The 16,576-nt window shown below is 35.8% G+C and overlaps 1 protein-coding gene and 1 long non-coding RNA gene across 5 annotated transcripts in view; one reads left to right on the top strand and one right to left on the bottom strand.

Annotated features, from left to right (window-relative positions):
* Positions 1 to 16,576, bottom strand: part of LOC113403416 (medium-chain specific acyl-CoA dehydrogenase, mitochondrial) — a 345,704-nt gene that overhangs the window by 313,980 nt on the left and 15,148 nt on the right. The window lies entirely within an intron of this gene.
* LOC135194671 (uncharacterized) lies at positions 9,178 to 16,224 on the top strand. Its single transcript, XR_010309897.1, has 3 exons — positions 9,178 to 9,303; positions 9,821 to 9,878; positions 16,007 to 16,224. It is a non-coding gene; the product is annotated as an uncharacterized LOC135194671 (long non-coding RNA).

Below are 16,576 nucleotides of genomic sequence, written 5' to 3'. Positions count from 1 at the left end.
ATTCTTGCAATAATTATACTAAAGCATTATTATTAATTGAGAGCCGAGATGGCCCAGTGGTTAAAACGCGTGCATCTTAACCGATGATTTCGGGTTCAAGCCCAGGCAAGCACCATTGAATTTTCATGTGCTTAATTTGTATTTATAATTAATCTCGTGTTCGGCGGTGAAGTAAAACATCGTGAGGAAACCTGCATGTATCTAATTTCAACGAAATTCTGACACATGAGTATTCCACCAACCCGCATTGGAGCAGCGTGTTGGAATATGTTCCAAACCTTCTCCACAAAGGGAGAGGAGGCCTTAGCCCAGTAGTGGGAAATTTACAGGTTGATAATGTAATGTCATTAATAATAATTATTAATCCAAACAGAAGCTATATTTAATTAAGCATTTTTTAATAAGTTAAATTACTATTAATTAATTACAAAGTTTAGGTACTCGATTTTTATCTTTTTAAGTAAAATCAAGCTCATTATGCAACTTCGATTAGTCGACAATAGTTGTTTTTTTTTTACCTTAAATAGATTACTTAGTAGGTCTGTGTAAGAGAAAAATATTAAAAGATGCATTTAGCTATCTGTGCTCTAGGGTTTGGTATTGATCGACATTGGAAAGGTCGGACATGCGCATCTGGATCTACGTTTGTTCCGTTCTGGAAAATTCTTTATCGACTCGGGCAACAAACTGATAATTTTGAATGTATATAAAACAAATGCTTACCGTTTTGATATGAAACTTATATCATAATATGTTTTCTCATTTAAACCACTTAATCATAATATGATTATTCGAATCTTGAAAAACAAATTGTATAAACACATCAGCATTACAAGATAACAATAATGACTCCTTCAGCGTATTCTAAGAACTCAAAAATTCATTTATTTAGAAATTACGAAAAACATCATTATCTGAGTCTATTATTTTAAATTTAGCGAGTATTAAAAGGGAATCTTAGACATTTTACTGTCAAAATGCCATGTTGTAATTAAAAGGGCTATTTATAAATATTTTTTCAAATAATTTAAATAATAATTTTTAGAATTAATAAAAAAAAACAATTAATAATAAGGTTTTTAGAAGCATCAAATCGATTAATTTTATCCTTGCTACCTGTGTTAGCTACCACAATCGATAGTTTTCGTACACGAAATTGTTGGGCGTCTCTACAAAATGGAACTAATCACGAAAAATTAGCTTGATGGCAATCAAGTGCAAAAATTGACCTTGAATCCTGGACTATACGTCATATGTAGTCAATCAATATTATTCTACGTCGTGAGAGTTCATTGTCAAGAACGAGAAATTGAGGATGAAAAATGTTTCAAAATGTAACTTTTCTGACAGATTTTTACACTTCATATTGATTTGTAGGAAATAAAAAAAAATGTTACTATTGTTTATTTAGCTTGAGCTTTACTTTTATAATGGTTTTTATACAACTTTCATCCGCATCATAATTTATGCTAACCTTGACAATCACCCTCCTGGTTGTTCAAAAAATCGATAAACACTACGTTTCCGCGCATCCTTATTGCGCACTAGATTTGCACTCAGTGCCCAGGACGAAATTATGCGCTAGTAAATTATGTTTATGTGCTACAAATTGTTCCTATGCACTATTGTTAGATTAAGTCAAATATCTTTTAAATAATACAACTTTATAATTAAAGGCAATGAAAATTCGTAATTATAGAGCAAAAACGGAATAACATAAACTGGATTATTATTTTTTCCGATTGTTCAACGTCTCTCAAATTGTGATAATAAATATTATTGCAATTAAAAAAATCATCCCAGCCCATTACAGCTCGAGGCGTTTATCTTGGTATGAATAGACTGGATGGCAATTATTAAAACGTTAAGAAAAAAACCAGTATTTAGAATAATATGTAAAATGCATGGAAGCCCCGTAGATCAAATAGAAACACGAAAAACTTGCCATAGTATGTTACTATATACAAAATCATTACGTGCAAAATACTTCTGTAAATCGTACTGCAAAGAATACTTTTGAAATACTGAGCCTCCTATTTACAGGTAAAATGTTGTATTACATAGTGTGATATATGTTATACGTGTTGCTATGGTATTTATTGTTATTCGGGTTGCTATGGGAAATATTCCACTTAGCAATAAACTAACAAGCAATTGAACGTGTTTTTTCTATTATCCACGAACATCTCAATAGCGACGAGGACAAAAAACCACTAGAAACCAAATATAAGCGAAGAAGCAATCAGGCGAGTTTATTGCGTATTGCATTTAAATTAATTTACTGACTCATCATCGTCATCATCCTCCTGCCCTTATCCCAATTTTACTTGGGGTCGGCGCAGCATGTATCCTTATTCCATGCTTCTCTGTCGGACATTCTTTCTAACCATATCGTCTTTCACACAATCCATCCATCGTTTCTTTGGTCGTCCTACGTCGAATATAGAGGTAGGACCTCTATATTCATCCACATCCATTCTCAAAACCTTTTTCTCAACTGACTAAAATAAATATTATTTGAATACAATATACGACCAAAATGTCTGTCGGTAAAATGGGTTCGTTTAATATCTCAAGCGGTAATTGGGAAATATATATCGACAGACTAGAACAATTTTTTATCGTAAACGACGTTAAGTCGGCGTGGCAGGTCGCGATATTGATCACTTTAATAGGAAATGAAGCTTATGAGCTTATGGTAAACTTGTGTAGACCGATTAAACCATCAGAAAAAACCTTCGTAGATTTAGTCGCTATAATAAAAGATCACGTGCAGTCATAACCTAGTGTTCTAGCTGAGCGAATTAAATTTTAGGCAGTGTATACAAAAAAGCGAGCAAAGCATTGTAGATTACATTACAGCATTAAAAAAAGCTTCCGCAAACTGTAGTTTTTTATCAGCTCATTTGAAAGAGAGTTTAAAAGATCAATTTATTTGTGGTATAGCCAGTGAAAGTATAAGGCAAATACTTTTTACGGAAGAGGATATCACGTTCGATTCTGCGTTTAAGTTATCAATCAGTATATCAGGAGGCGGCAGAAGCTGATGCGGATTTTGTGCAGAATCGAAATGGAAGAAACATAGTATCGTCGGAAGAAACGTAGTATAAATTGGTAACGGGAAAGTGAAGGAGGCAATTACGCATTTGGATCGACTACAGGCTAGACGAGAGGTACTAGAGTAGATAGACGGCTAGACAACTCTGAAGCGGGTCCAAGTGGAATGCGTGAAGTGTACGAGAGAACAAAGCAAGGCGAAGTTATTTCATCAGGTCGACCCGGAATATAAGGGTGACAATGGGTGGAGTAAATGTAGAGCTTGCGGAGGACATCATAAAGATGTTTCTTGTAAATATAAAATGTACGCCTGTCGGGTGTGTAATAATAAAGGCCATTTACGGAAGATGTGTCCTAATTTAGACCAGAGAATAGTTGTTCATCATTTTAATAAAAATAATGATTTACACTCGAATAGCAGCGAAGACAGTATAGCCAGTAAGGACGAGGTCAGTAATTTCTGGCCGAAAAATTTAATAAATTTGCATCATACTATTGACATTTGTGTAAATAACGTTATATTAAATATGGAAATTGATACACGAAGTGCAATATTATGCATTAGTTTGGCTTGTTACAATAATTATTTTGTAAATTGTAAGATTCAATTATGTGATTTAACGTTGCGTTATTATACAGGTGAAACTGTTAAGCCGGTGGGTAAAAGAAATGTTTTGGTTTCTTACAAAGATATTAGTAAAATGTTAGATTTATATATCATAGATAGTGGTAAAACTAGTTTATTAGGCAGGCAATGGATAAGTGAGTTAAAAATAAATTATTCTATGCTAAATTGTCATAATATTAAAGATGAAAATTTTGATTTGGAATCTTTTAGTTTTAGATATTCTAAGGTTTTCTCGAATCGTCTAGGGAAATTTACCGGCGGAACTGTTGGTTTTAATTTAAGACCAGGCGCCCGGCCTATATTTATGCGAGCACGTCCGTTAGCTTACGCTTTTCGCGAACCAGTTGAGAAAGCTTTACATGAATTGGTAAAAAACGTTATTACGCCAGTAAGTACTTCGGACTGGGCGACACCAATTGTTCCTGTTATGAAGAAAGATGGCATAGTTTTTTATATAGGACATATGAAAGTGATATTTTGTATGATTTAGGTAACCGTTTCAAAATCGATTTTAATTAAAAACTACCACAAAAAGCGCATAAATGTTTTTATATTTAAAAAAAAGCAAAATAGGAAGTGAACATTTCGTGTGTCCCACGGCGCTCTCAGGGATTTCAAATACATCTCACTTCTAGAAAATTAGTTTTTGAGTAAGTTTAAATGTTTTAACGTAGTCTCTGTATGTCTTAAAGTGTCATTGCAGTCATTATATGATAAATTTATAGTTTATTTATGAAAAATATTTTTATTTTATGTTGTCCTACGAAAACCCTAGTATCCGGTTTCGTCACGGTAAATTTGATATCTTACACAAGACAAAATCTATTAATTTTTTTTTTCTGTCTTCCTGGCAACATTATGATCGTAACATACTTCCGTCATTGCTATCAGAACGTCAGTTGCGACAAAATCTGAGACGAAAGTGTCGGTGTGTTTGGCGTGCAGAAAAAGTTTTCTGGATAGTAACCAATGTAAAAGGTAAATAAAATTGTCTTCTTTAATTTATTATATTGTATATAAAACAATAAACTAACCTATTTTTGAATAGTAATGATTAAAAAATACTAGTTATTTTTTATTTTAAAAGTTTAATGGTATGATATCGTCACCTCCTGTGCGTCACGTGACATACTACCGGAAAAAATCGTGACGAACTTGAATGTTAAAGCTTAATGTACAATGAAATGTTTTAAAATTTTAATTTACCTTTCATGTACCTAGTAGAGATACCTACGTGTTTACTAATTTTTTAATGGGTATTGTAAAGAAGTAAACACGGTTTGTTTGTTTGTTTGTATGATTCATTGGATAAAAAAGCAACTTGCAAAAAGAAAGCACGATGTGATTCATGAATTCAGTAAATAATATACTACTTATTATCCAATTTGACTACGACAATCAATGTTTAAATCATATTAAAATAAACATGGACACAATTTTTTTTTGTTTCAGGTCATATTTCGCGTTTATCATGTCTGTTAATGATTATTCTTCTAGCAGCCGAATCATTAATAATATTAAATTAACGATTTTTTTATGATTGTGTTTTTTAAACCGGCAGTATGGACGGTGCTTAAATTATTCCTATTCGTCACGCAATTTTCATAATAGTTACTGTCCCATATACTAAAGGATACAAAAATCGCTTTAAAATAAATGTTATTTATTTTACAGTATTTATTAGGTCACTAACAGTATTTTTCTTTTGCCAAAAAATACTCTCTTTGTTTTCTTTTTGAATTCAAAACCCGTATCATTAATAATGTTAATTTTTCTAGTGCGATCTGTCCAAGAAGTGACGAACAAGAAACTATTTCGCTGATTATTTATTAATATGTTAGAAATATGCTATCTTTTTGTTATTTTTTGAAAGATATTAAGGACTTCTTTATGTTAATATAAATTGATTTTGTTTTAAAACCTGGTAGTTTTATTTCTGATTGATTATATTTTGTGACGTACAGGAACGCTTTGCATCATAGGCTACCAGAAAAAGTTGGATATTTCTTATATTCATAACATAATTTTAATTTTAATGGTATATTGAGCTAGTTTATTATATGCTTAAATAACAGAGAAAGTACTTTTATACTTTCATGTTATACCAAAATTTTATTTCCTGTTCGTCACAGGGTCATTTTTTCTGAAAAACACCCATGTGGTGATTTTAAATTGATTTTAAACAAATGTCTTGAGGTGGTTTGTTTTCCTTTACCACGTCCCGAGGACTTAGAATAGTTGTATGATGGTCAGAAATTTACTAAAACAGATTTATCACAGGCTTACGCACAGTTTGACCTAGGTGAATCTAAGAAATTTACAGTTATCACAACGCACTAAGGCCCTTTTATGTATAATCGTTTAATTTATGGATTGGCATCAAGTCCGGAATTTTTTCAAAGGAAACTGAAGCAGTTATTCGGTGATATGCTTGGAGTTGGAGTATTTTTAGACGATATTATATATTAATACACTTCATGAAGTTTTTAAACGTTTACAAATGTATGGATTAAAAATTAAAAAAGAAAAATGTTCTTTTTTCGCAGACTCAGTTACGTATTTAGGATTAGTTATTAGCAATCAGGGTGTACAGTCATGTCCAAACGAAATAAAAGTCATTAAAAACGTTCCTATACCTAGTAATATTACTGAATTACGATCTTTTTTAGGATTAATTATGTATTACGCAAAATGTGTACCGAATTTAAGTGTATATCGCTTATTAAGAAAAGAAATACCTTCTACTTGGTCAGACGAATGTAACGAAAGTTTTATCAAAGTTAAAAATATGTTGATATCAAATATGGTTCTTGTACACCACTCACTCGATTTACCGATAATAATTACTACAGAGGCAAGTAGTGTTGGACTTGGTACAGTGATATCACACATCACCTCGGAAGGTGAAAGACCGATTGCTTTTGCATCACGAGTATTGAGCACAACCGAGAGATCTTACTCTCAGATTGAACGTGAAGTACTAGCTATATTATTGGCGTAAAAAAAAATTATTAGTATCTTTATGGTAGAAAATTTACATTAAGAACTTATCACAAGCCGTTAGTAGCAATTTGGCAGTAAATCGGGTTACCAGTTATGGCAGCTAGTAGAATGCAGCGTTGGGCTATTTTATTTTCGGGCTATAGTTATGAGGTAGAGTATATACGTAGTGATAAGAATGCAGCTGACGCGCTGTCAAGGTTACCGCTGGTAAAGTTAAAAATCGCACAAAAGAAAAAACGTATATTCATTTTATACAAAATTTTCTTCCTATCACTAAAGAAGTTATTTAAAATCATGTCAGTAAAGATGTGGTATTAAGTAAAGTTTTCAGTTAAGTTCATAACGGTTGGCCGAATGAAAATAAAGATGATGTTTTGAAACCGTATTTTAGCCGTCGTAATTAATTGTATATAGATATGGGTTGTATCGTATGGGGATATAGGGTAGTTATAACTAGTACGTTAAAAAAATAGTTTATTAAAAGAATTACATTCGAGCCATATGAATATTTTTGAAATGAAAGCAATGGCAATAATGTGGTGGCTTGGCATAGACGCGGATATAGAAAGTACATGTCGGAGTTGTAGTACATACTCTGAAGTTAGTATAGCACCATCGCGAGCGGCTATATAGCCGTGGCCATATACATCTGAACCATGGTTTAGATTACATTTAGATTTTTTAGGTCCATTTCATGGTAAAACTTTTTTAGTTTTGATAGATTCCACTTCAAAATTGCTAATGAAATTTTCTAAATTTAAAGAACTACAGCAGAAGCAGTGGTGAAAGTTTTAAGAGAGACATTTGCTCGTTTTGGTTTACCAAGAGAAGTAGTTTCAGATAATGGTCCACCATTTTCAAGTAGCGAATACTAAGATTTTATACAATATAACAACGGTATTAAAGTAACCTATATTGCGATATACCATCCGGCATCAAATGGAGCGGCGGAAGGAGCGTTTAAGTTGTGTAAAAGAGTAATTAAAAAACAATGCAGGATGGATATGACTTAGGTGCAGCGATGAGATATTTTAATTTAGGTGATAAGGTTTGGACGAGAAATTATACGGGGGGAAAGAAATGGTCGCAAGGGAAGATAGAGAAAGAAATAGGTTCAAGGCATTATGAGGTGCTAGGAGAGAACGGTTCACCGATTAAAAGACATGTTGATCAAATAAAAAGTAAATGGATTACTACCTGTAAATTACCATTACAAGGTACTTTTTTATACTAAGTGCCAGAGATCATGTGATTCCTACTTGCTCGAATGACACTCATGAAGCACCGACAGTTCTGGAAGTAAATGTCACTAGATCTGGATTGAGACCTAGACCTTTGAGAGGTTTTAAAAGATATGGAATAGTGTTTGATTAATTTTATTTTGTATATGTATATTGCTATAATAGCAATATACATATATAATAATTATAGTAAACGTATTGATTGTTGTTTCCAGATATGAATTAGTTGAATATTTCGGCTATTGTTTGTTTTTTTTTATATAACAGTTTAAGTTCTTAGAATAAGGGGGAAAATGTGATATATTATACGTGTTGCTATGGTTAATGCACGTATTCGTATTTATTGTTATTCGGGTTGCTATGGGAAACATTCTTCTTAGCAATAAATTAACAAGCATTTGAACGTGTTTTCCTATTATCCACAAACATCTTACATAGCTAAGAAGCGTCAATTTTGTCTATCATTTCGAGCATATAATAAGGATCACACCTGGGCCCGATTCAATTTTACGTATTTTGAATGGTGTTCAAAAAATATTTTATACTTTCTGCCATTTTTGTACTCAGTCCGTCGATCGGAATTAATACGACGTGTCTTGCCAGCGTCCTTTAAAGAAACCTGCAACTTGGCATGCTTTGATCATGCTTTAATTGATTATATTTTTTATTAGAAAACAAAATTTATAGTATTATTAACAATATACTCGTATTTTAAGAAGGGGTACTCCGTACCCCAGGCAATTCCTTAGGTATTGGAAGCCTGTTTAGGAAGGTCATCCGTAAGTGCGTCAAAAAGACGGAATATAGTTAAATCTGAACTGCAATATCACAGTACAGTACACTAGTATTTTAGTGTTACTTTCGGTAATAATATTGTTATTCCATATCATTATTATCTTTGCATTATATAAATATTAGTTAACGCCCATTTCATCGAATTAGGTTCAGTTGTTTAAATGGGAAATCGTAAAAGACATAGTTACTTTTGCATTTATAATATTAGTGTATTCGTATAAAATCTAGCGCCGAGCGTAGTCTGTAGATGGTACACGTTTCATTGTATTGATTGAATAAAGCTACGCATGCGCAAATGAGATGCGCAATGCGCTGTCTGTTTCTTACATTGAACTCCGGGATTTCAGGCAGTTTAGTACTGATTTTAGCACCGTCAGAACGTTACTATCTTTTTTTTTATAATTATTTATGAAAGTATTTAATTTTAAAAGTAACTAAATCAAAGCAAATTTTGAACTACAACAAAAACAATATCCTTTGTGTTGTGTGTGTTTTTGTGGTTTGGAATGTATGATTCACGCACTATGGAACTGCTGTGCGTGCCGACGACGGTGCAACAAAGAGACCTAAGGAAGGAAGGTAATTGTTATTTTTATCTCTTTCATATTAATACTAGTGGGTCTCCCGCGAAACTACGCGTTTTTTGAAAATATTTTTTAGGAATTTCGATTTATTTATATTTTAAGTACTGTTTTTTATAAAATATAGTTGTTGGTGGTTAATGGTTGCTCTATAATTATACACTTTGTTAATTTATCGATAAAAAACATCGCAGACTTTTAGTGTACTGTAGGTAGATATCCATACAATTTATGAACATTTTGATACAGATTAGGCACGCCATTCTTTCTTTTTCATTCGTTTTCATTTCGTCCGGTATAAATGAGAATTATATTTACCCCCTCGATCGCAGCGCTACCTAACTAAACAGAACCTGTCCGAACCAATCACAGACCCAAATAAACACTTTTTTTTCGAAATTGTTTTAATCTTTTTAGTGAAAGTAACTACATACTCACTTACAAACGATTTAAACTCTTTATTAATTCATCATGCATATATATCCTATTAATATTACATAAATTACTGTTTTCAGGCGGAACTCCCTATACCTGATGGAAGATGCTGAATGTGAAGAAGAAGGATTTTTAAAGGTAAGTGTTGCGGGGAGTAGAAAGGTAGGTGTTAGGGTAGTAGGGTGAGGAGGGGAGTAGGGAGGGGAAGGGATGCAGGGAGGGGAAGGGCAGTAGGGTAGGGGGGTAGGGTGGGGAGGGGAGTAGGGAAGGGGAGGGGTGCAGGGAGGGGCAGGTGAGTAGGGTGGGGAGGGGAGTAGGGTGGGGAGGGGAGTAGGGTGGGGAGGGGAGTAGGGAAGGGGAGGGGTGCAGGGAGGGGCAGGCGAGTAGGGTGGGGAGGGGAGTAGGGTGGGGAGGGGAGTAGGGTGGGGAGGGGAGTAGGGTGGGGAGGGGAGTAGGGTGGGGAGGGAAGTAGGGTGGGGAAGGGGAGTAGGGTGGGGAAGGGGAGTAGGCTGGGGAAGGGTAGTAGGGTGGGGAAGGGGTGTAGGGTGGGGAGGGGTGTAGGGTAGGGGAGGGGAGTGGGGTAGGGAGGGGAGTAGGGTAGGGAGGGTAGTAGGGAGGGGAGTAGGTTAGGGAGCGGAGTAGGGTAGGGAGCGAAGTAGGGTAGGGAGGGGAGTAGGGTAGGGAGGGGAGTAGGGTAGGGAGGGGAGTAGGGTAGGGAGGGGAGTAGGGTAGGGAGGGGAGTAGGGTAGGGAGGGGAGTAGGGTAGGGAGAGGAGTAGGGAGGGGAGGGGAGTAGGGTAGGGAAGGGAGTAGGGTAGGGAGGGGAGTAGGGTAGGGAGGGGAGTAGGGTAGGGAGGGGAGTAGGGTAGGGAGGGGAGTAGGGTAGGGAGGGGAGTAGGGTAGGGAGGGGAGTAGGGTAGGGAAGGGAGTAGGGTAGGGAGGGGAGTAGGGTAGGGAGGGGAGTAGGGAGGGGAGGGGAGTAGGGTAGGGAAGGGAGTAGGGTAGGGAAGGGAGTAGAGTAGGGAGGGGAATGGGTGCAGGGAGGGGAAGGGTAGTACGGTGGGGAGGGTGTAGGGAGGGGAAGCGTAATAGGGACGGGAAAAGAGGTAGGGACGCGAAGGGTGGGAAGGGGTAGTGGGGTGGGTGAGGGGTGCAGGGAGGGGAAGGGTAATAGGGAGGGGAAGGGGAGTAGGAAGGCTATGGGGAATAGGGAGGGGAAGGGGAGTAGGGAGGGGAAGGGGAGTAGGGAGGGGAAGGGGAGTAGGGAGGGGAAGGGGAGTAGGGAGGGGAAGGGGAGTATGGAGGGGAAGGGGAGTAGGGAGGGGAAGGGGAGTAGGGAGGGGAAGGGCAGTAGAGTCTGAAGGGCAGTAGGGTGTGAAGGGCAGTAGGGTGTAAAGGGCAGTAGGTTGTGAAGGGGAGTAGGGACAGGAGGGACAATAGGGAGGAGAAGGGCCAGTAAGGTGAGGAGGGCCAGTAGGGTGGGGAGCGAAAGTAGGGTGTAGGGAGCGGAATAAGAATGGGTGAGCCAGTGTACAGGTGTGCAAGTGTACGTGTAAACCATTGTTATATGAGACAGTGTACGGGTAAACCAGGATACTGTGAGCCAGCATACAGATGAACCGGTGTATAATGATCCAAAATACGGTTTAATTGTGAGCCAACACATGGATGACCCAGTGTTATATGAGCCAGAATGTGTACTGTATGCCAAGGTTTTCGTGATCTTCGTGATGTACTATGAGTCAGCATATGTGTAAACCAGTGTACCATATGCCAAGGTCTGTGTGAACGAGTGTACTGGTGGTCCATTGTAAGGGTCCCCATGATTCCGATGGATGGAGGAAAGGGTGAGGGAGTGAACCAGGAAGTTAGTGTGCGTGTGAGCGAGTGGGTGAGTGTAAGTAGACAAGTGAGTATGTTATCCACAGTCTCATTGAGAGGGGCGGTTGAGTGATTGGGTGAGACAGTGAGTTGTAGATTTTGCGAATAGGCGAGTGACAATAAATTATGGATGTGTGAATGTGTGTTAGAGCAAGTGAGTAGACGTGTGGATCGGTGCTATATGAATCAGTAAGCGATTAGGTGAATGGGTGAGATAATGAGTCTGTGACTGGGCGACTCTGCCACTGCCACTGGATGAGTGATCAAGAGGACAAGTAAGCAAGTGAATGAGTGTACCAGTGGTTGTGTGGATAAGTGACTAGGTGAAGGCAAATGTTAAATTACTTTGTTTAGGACAGAGTTTTAAAAAATACACTTCAAAAATGGCAGAATGGTATCCCACCATGGGATCTTACGAAACACATAAAATTACTTGAGATGTGATCAATCACTCATCTAACGTATCGAGAAATTGAAACAACCATTTCTACAGACCCTAGTGCCCAAATGATAAAACAATGATCAGATTATTATATATATATCATATTATTGATATGATCAGATTATATTACGAGCATATAAAATTAATATTGCTGTGAAAAGGGGTAAGACGCCTTTTTGGAAATTCTAAGCTTACATAAATCCTAGGCTTTTATTTAACTAATACATTATCCTTTAATTTTCAATTTATTCATACTATAATACCTTATTTAAAATATATAATCCTTAATTTTAAATTGTTATAAAAATAATTTTGTTTAACCACAAGAAAACTGACAATCTATATTATTTGTTTTGTTTCAATATCCGGATTTCATCTTGAGTCAAGCACCTATCTTTCTGTCTTAAATCAGCTTTTTCTTAATACTCTCCGTTAATGGCCAGCTTTTGCTTGTTTAAAAGCCTTATCTGAAGTAACAATGATAATATAAAAGTTAATAACGAAAAATTAACCCATCAATACGATGAAATGATCTAAGTTTACGCTGGCGAAAAGAAAGCTACATAATAAAGTAACCAACTAAATGTATCTGATATGATCTGATACTACTGTCAAATATACTATATATTCGAAATCTAATCATAAATATCTAAAAAATAATAATACAAGGATTCAATTTTGACGATTGGTATGCTTTTCGCTGTATAAATTTTTAGCAGTCCTCGGTTTTGTTGAACTTAAGGTGCCGATTGTTCCTATTTGGTGGAATGTCCTTCTGTAGGTTAGTGATGAATTTAAAGATACTTACAACCTTTCGTATATTGGGCAAATTATTTTAAAGATACATTAATTGTCAAACATAATACAAACTTATTTTCGAAGGAATCCACTTATAGTAAAGTAAATAAGTGAGTGATGTTCTGCTACAAATTGTGTTCGTATCTGTTGTATTGTTGTACTACGTCAAATTCCTGATTAATATCATCGCGATGTCATTTTATAAGATACCTCCAAATTCGAAATCACGTTTTTAACGAGGAGCTATATTAAAACTACTTTCAAAAAGTTTGTAGAAAAACTGATTATACTGTTATCTATGTAAAATCTGCCCTTCAAGCTCATTTGAAAGGGTTTTTTATCCTTATTCAAAAACCGTCTCCGAAAGGTGATAGATCTTTTTTCGACAAAGCCCTATTACAAAAGAGAAAAGCATCTTCCTCGACTGTCCCATCACAAGTGAAATAGACAGGGCAACTAAGGTAATAAACAAAAATAACGATTATACACTTGCTTTAAAAATAAGTCTCAGGGATGGCTGTCGTATATTTTACGGGAGTTGCCTAAATATTCAATTAGTTTGGAACAATATGGGTCCACTAAGACAAATAAGCAAATTATTGAATGATGCACGCATTCCATTCATTCTAAAAACGTCAATAAATATCTTCGATAATAATCTTAATTACAAATTCATGCAAAGATACAGAATGAAAACTTTTATCAATATGAGTATCCAGATCGAGAAAATGTTGAAAACACGGTAATCAAAAATGAGAACAGAGTCCCAGTTTCATTTCTACCTTCTTTTTGGTGCCTAAGACAGACGACCGGCCGTACAGAATGCCAATTTTATATGTAAGGATACATATGAAATTTTGTACGGGAGGAATATAAAGTTTTTTTTTTTGTAAAATATATTTAATTAATCAAAGTATGCACCGTTGTTATCTATGCACTTTTGCCATCTCATAGGTAGTTCATTGATCCCTTTACTAAAAAAACCATGTGAGCGAGAATCAATAAACTCTTTGAAGACAGTTTGGATTGCCGCATTAGAGTTGATTTTTTTCCTTGTAAGAAGTTGTCCAAATTCCATAAAAAATGGTTATCTGTTGGAGCAAGGTCCGGGGAGTACGGTGGGTGTCGCCTACAATCCAATTGTCAATCAAATCTAACTTAGGGGTTGTTTGTTGTGAAGTGTGTGGTCTTGCGTTGTCGTGAAGCAGCAGTGGCCTAGAGCGATTGACCAATCTGGGTTGTTTAGCAGCTAGTTTTTTCTTTATGGCTTGCAGTTGCTGACAATAGAAATCTGACGTAATCGTTTGGCCAGATTTTAGAAAGCTGTACTGAACGACACCAGCGCTAGTCCACCAAACACTGACAAGTAACTTTTTCTGATTCAATTTTCGTTTAGGGCAGGATTTGGCTGGGTCTCGAGGGTTCAGCCGTTCCGACGAGCGCTTCCTATTATCGTAAAGTATTCACTTTTCATCACAAGTAACGATTCGATTTAAAATCCCTTGATTATTGTGTCGGTTGAGCAAAGTAACACAGTAGTCAACGCGTGTTTATAAGTTCGCTTAACTCAATTCTTGAGGTATCCATCGCTTAAGTTTTTTTTACAATCCCGATTTGCGTTTTCCGTTGTGCGGTAATGAGCAATGCCAAAGAAAAAAATTATAAGGAAAAAACAAATGAATTACTGTTTTCAAAACTCAAATGTACTAGCTAAATGAATACTATATTCTGGGACGCCACTACACGAACTATTTTTATTGATGCCGATATGATTCAGCCTTAAATCGCTTCAAGCCTCAAGTTCGAATGCGTGAGGTTAATCTCAACCAAATGAGTAATCTGCCTCTTTTCACATCTAACATTGCATACTTATCCAGCCTCATTTTCATGCTGGAATCATTGAATTCAGATGTGATATTCAGCAATTCTTGAAGGTAGGTGTCGTTGTCTGCTAGCATTTTGAGGTCATCTATGTAGAAAAGGGGAAGCACTTTTGTCATTCCTCTACGAAGAAGTCCATTTCTGAACTTTCTAGTAGTAAGCTGTGCGAGTTCTGTGACATATAGACCAAACCAAAGCGGATTCAAACAATCCTGGATGGAAGCAAAGGAAAATATGTATTTTCCTCGACGATGTCGTCGTACCCTTATTCGGCTATCGGCAGCCGCTAACAGCTCACCATGGATATAAAAATTGTATATAAATTCCCTATGCATTCGTCAACTTTGTGCAGCTCAAGGATTTTTAGGAGCTTTGAACGGGGCACTGAATTTGATGCATTTTTATAGTTGATCCACAACTGAGTCAATGAAAAAAAGTCAACAACTTCTTCGTTCTGTTATGTTATTATCACCTACATGAGCCTTAAGGCGGATGTTAGTGTCTTATATCTGGTGTTAGACATGTAATCCTTACACTCATAACTTGCCCGATTTAGCGGCATTGTTGAACCAGTTCAGGGTTGACTTACAACTGGCAACTGGGTTCAACGGTTTTTCTCATCCAAAAATTGTTGGTAGTTGTATTTTAATAATGGAATACTAATTAATATTTTTTCCTACAAACACGATGCAAAACAATGTCAGATAACAATGTTTTATAGGAATATGCCATTAATAAACAATTAATGTCCAATAATAAACTTGCATCCGATTTGAAAGTTTATTTGTCCAATTTACATTTTTACATTTTACATTAACAGCCTCTAAATTTTCCACTGCTGGGCTAAGGCCTCCTCTCCCTTTGAGCAGAAGGTTTGAAGCATATTCCACCACGCTGCTCCAATGCGGGTTGGTGGAATACAATGTGGCAGAATTTCGTTGAAATTAAACACATGATGGTTTCCTCACGATGTTTTCCTTGACCGCTGAACACGAGATGAATTACAAACACAAATTAAGCACATGAAATTCAGTGGTACTTGCCTGGGTTTGAACCCGAAATCATCGGTTAAGATGCACGCGTTCTAACCACTGGGCCATCTCATAGAATATAATTAGCTTATATATCAATATATTTTTTTATAGGATAATTAATATTTTATAAATCCATTTTTGAGTTTATTATATGAGATGGGTATGATTATTTTTATATTAATTCAAAAACGATACTTCCTCATCAATTTTAACCTGACTTATTAATTTCAGGCCCTTACTGCGCGCGTCTATCTACGCAGATGGCGCACTACAGTGATGCAATCAGAACATAGCGGCAAACAAGATTAAAAAATAATGTAATTTTATGTATTTAAGCTGATAAAGATCAAGGAGTGATAAAAATACATTAAATTGGTAATTATTATAACACTTCCTTCAATTTTATAAGCAGTTTAATTAATAATCAGATATTTTTGGAATATCATAATTATGAATTCGCAAGTGAATAAATTATTATAATATTTTAAGTTTATTTTTTAATTTTGAAATTTAACTAAAAACACGCCCGGCTTTGCATGGGTACAAATTGTTGGTAAAAATAAAGTTTCTAACTTCGTTAAGTCGGATTAATTTTTTAATAAATTATTTTTATTTCTTAGTTTTTAATGGATTAAATTAAAATAGAAGTATTCTTAATTTTTAAAATAGAATTATTTCTTATTACTAGCAAACCCATCCACGCGTTTCTGTGATTTTCTTGTATTTCATTCAATTATTACGTACCTACTATTGGTATTATTAAGGAAGTGATAGGTGAATGATGAAAAGTTTAAATTCAGT

Source organism: Vanessa tameamea, chromosome Z (assembly GCF_037043105.1).
Source record: "Vanessa tameamea isolate UH-Manoa-2023 chromosome Z, ilVanTame1 primary haplotype, whole genome shotgun sequence".
In the NCBI taxonomy this organism is placed as follows: Eukaryota; Metazoa; Arthropoda; class Insecta; order Lepidoptera; family Nymphalidae; genus Vanessa; species Vanessa tameamea.
This window is presented reverse-complemented; position numbering and strand designations above follow the sequence as displayed.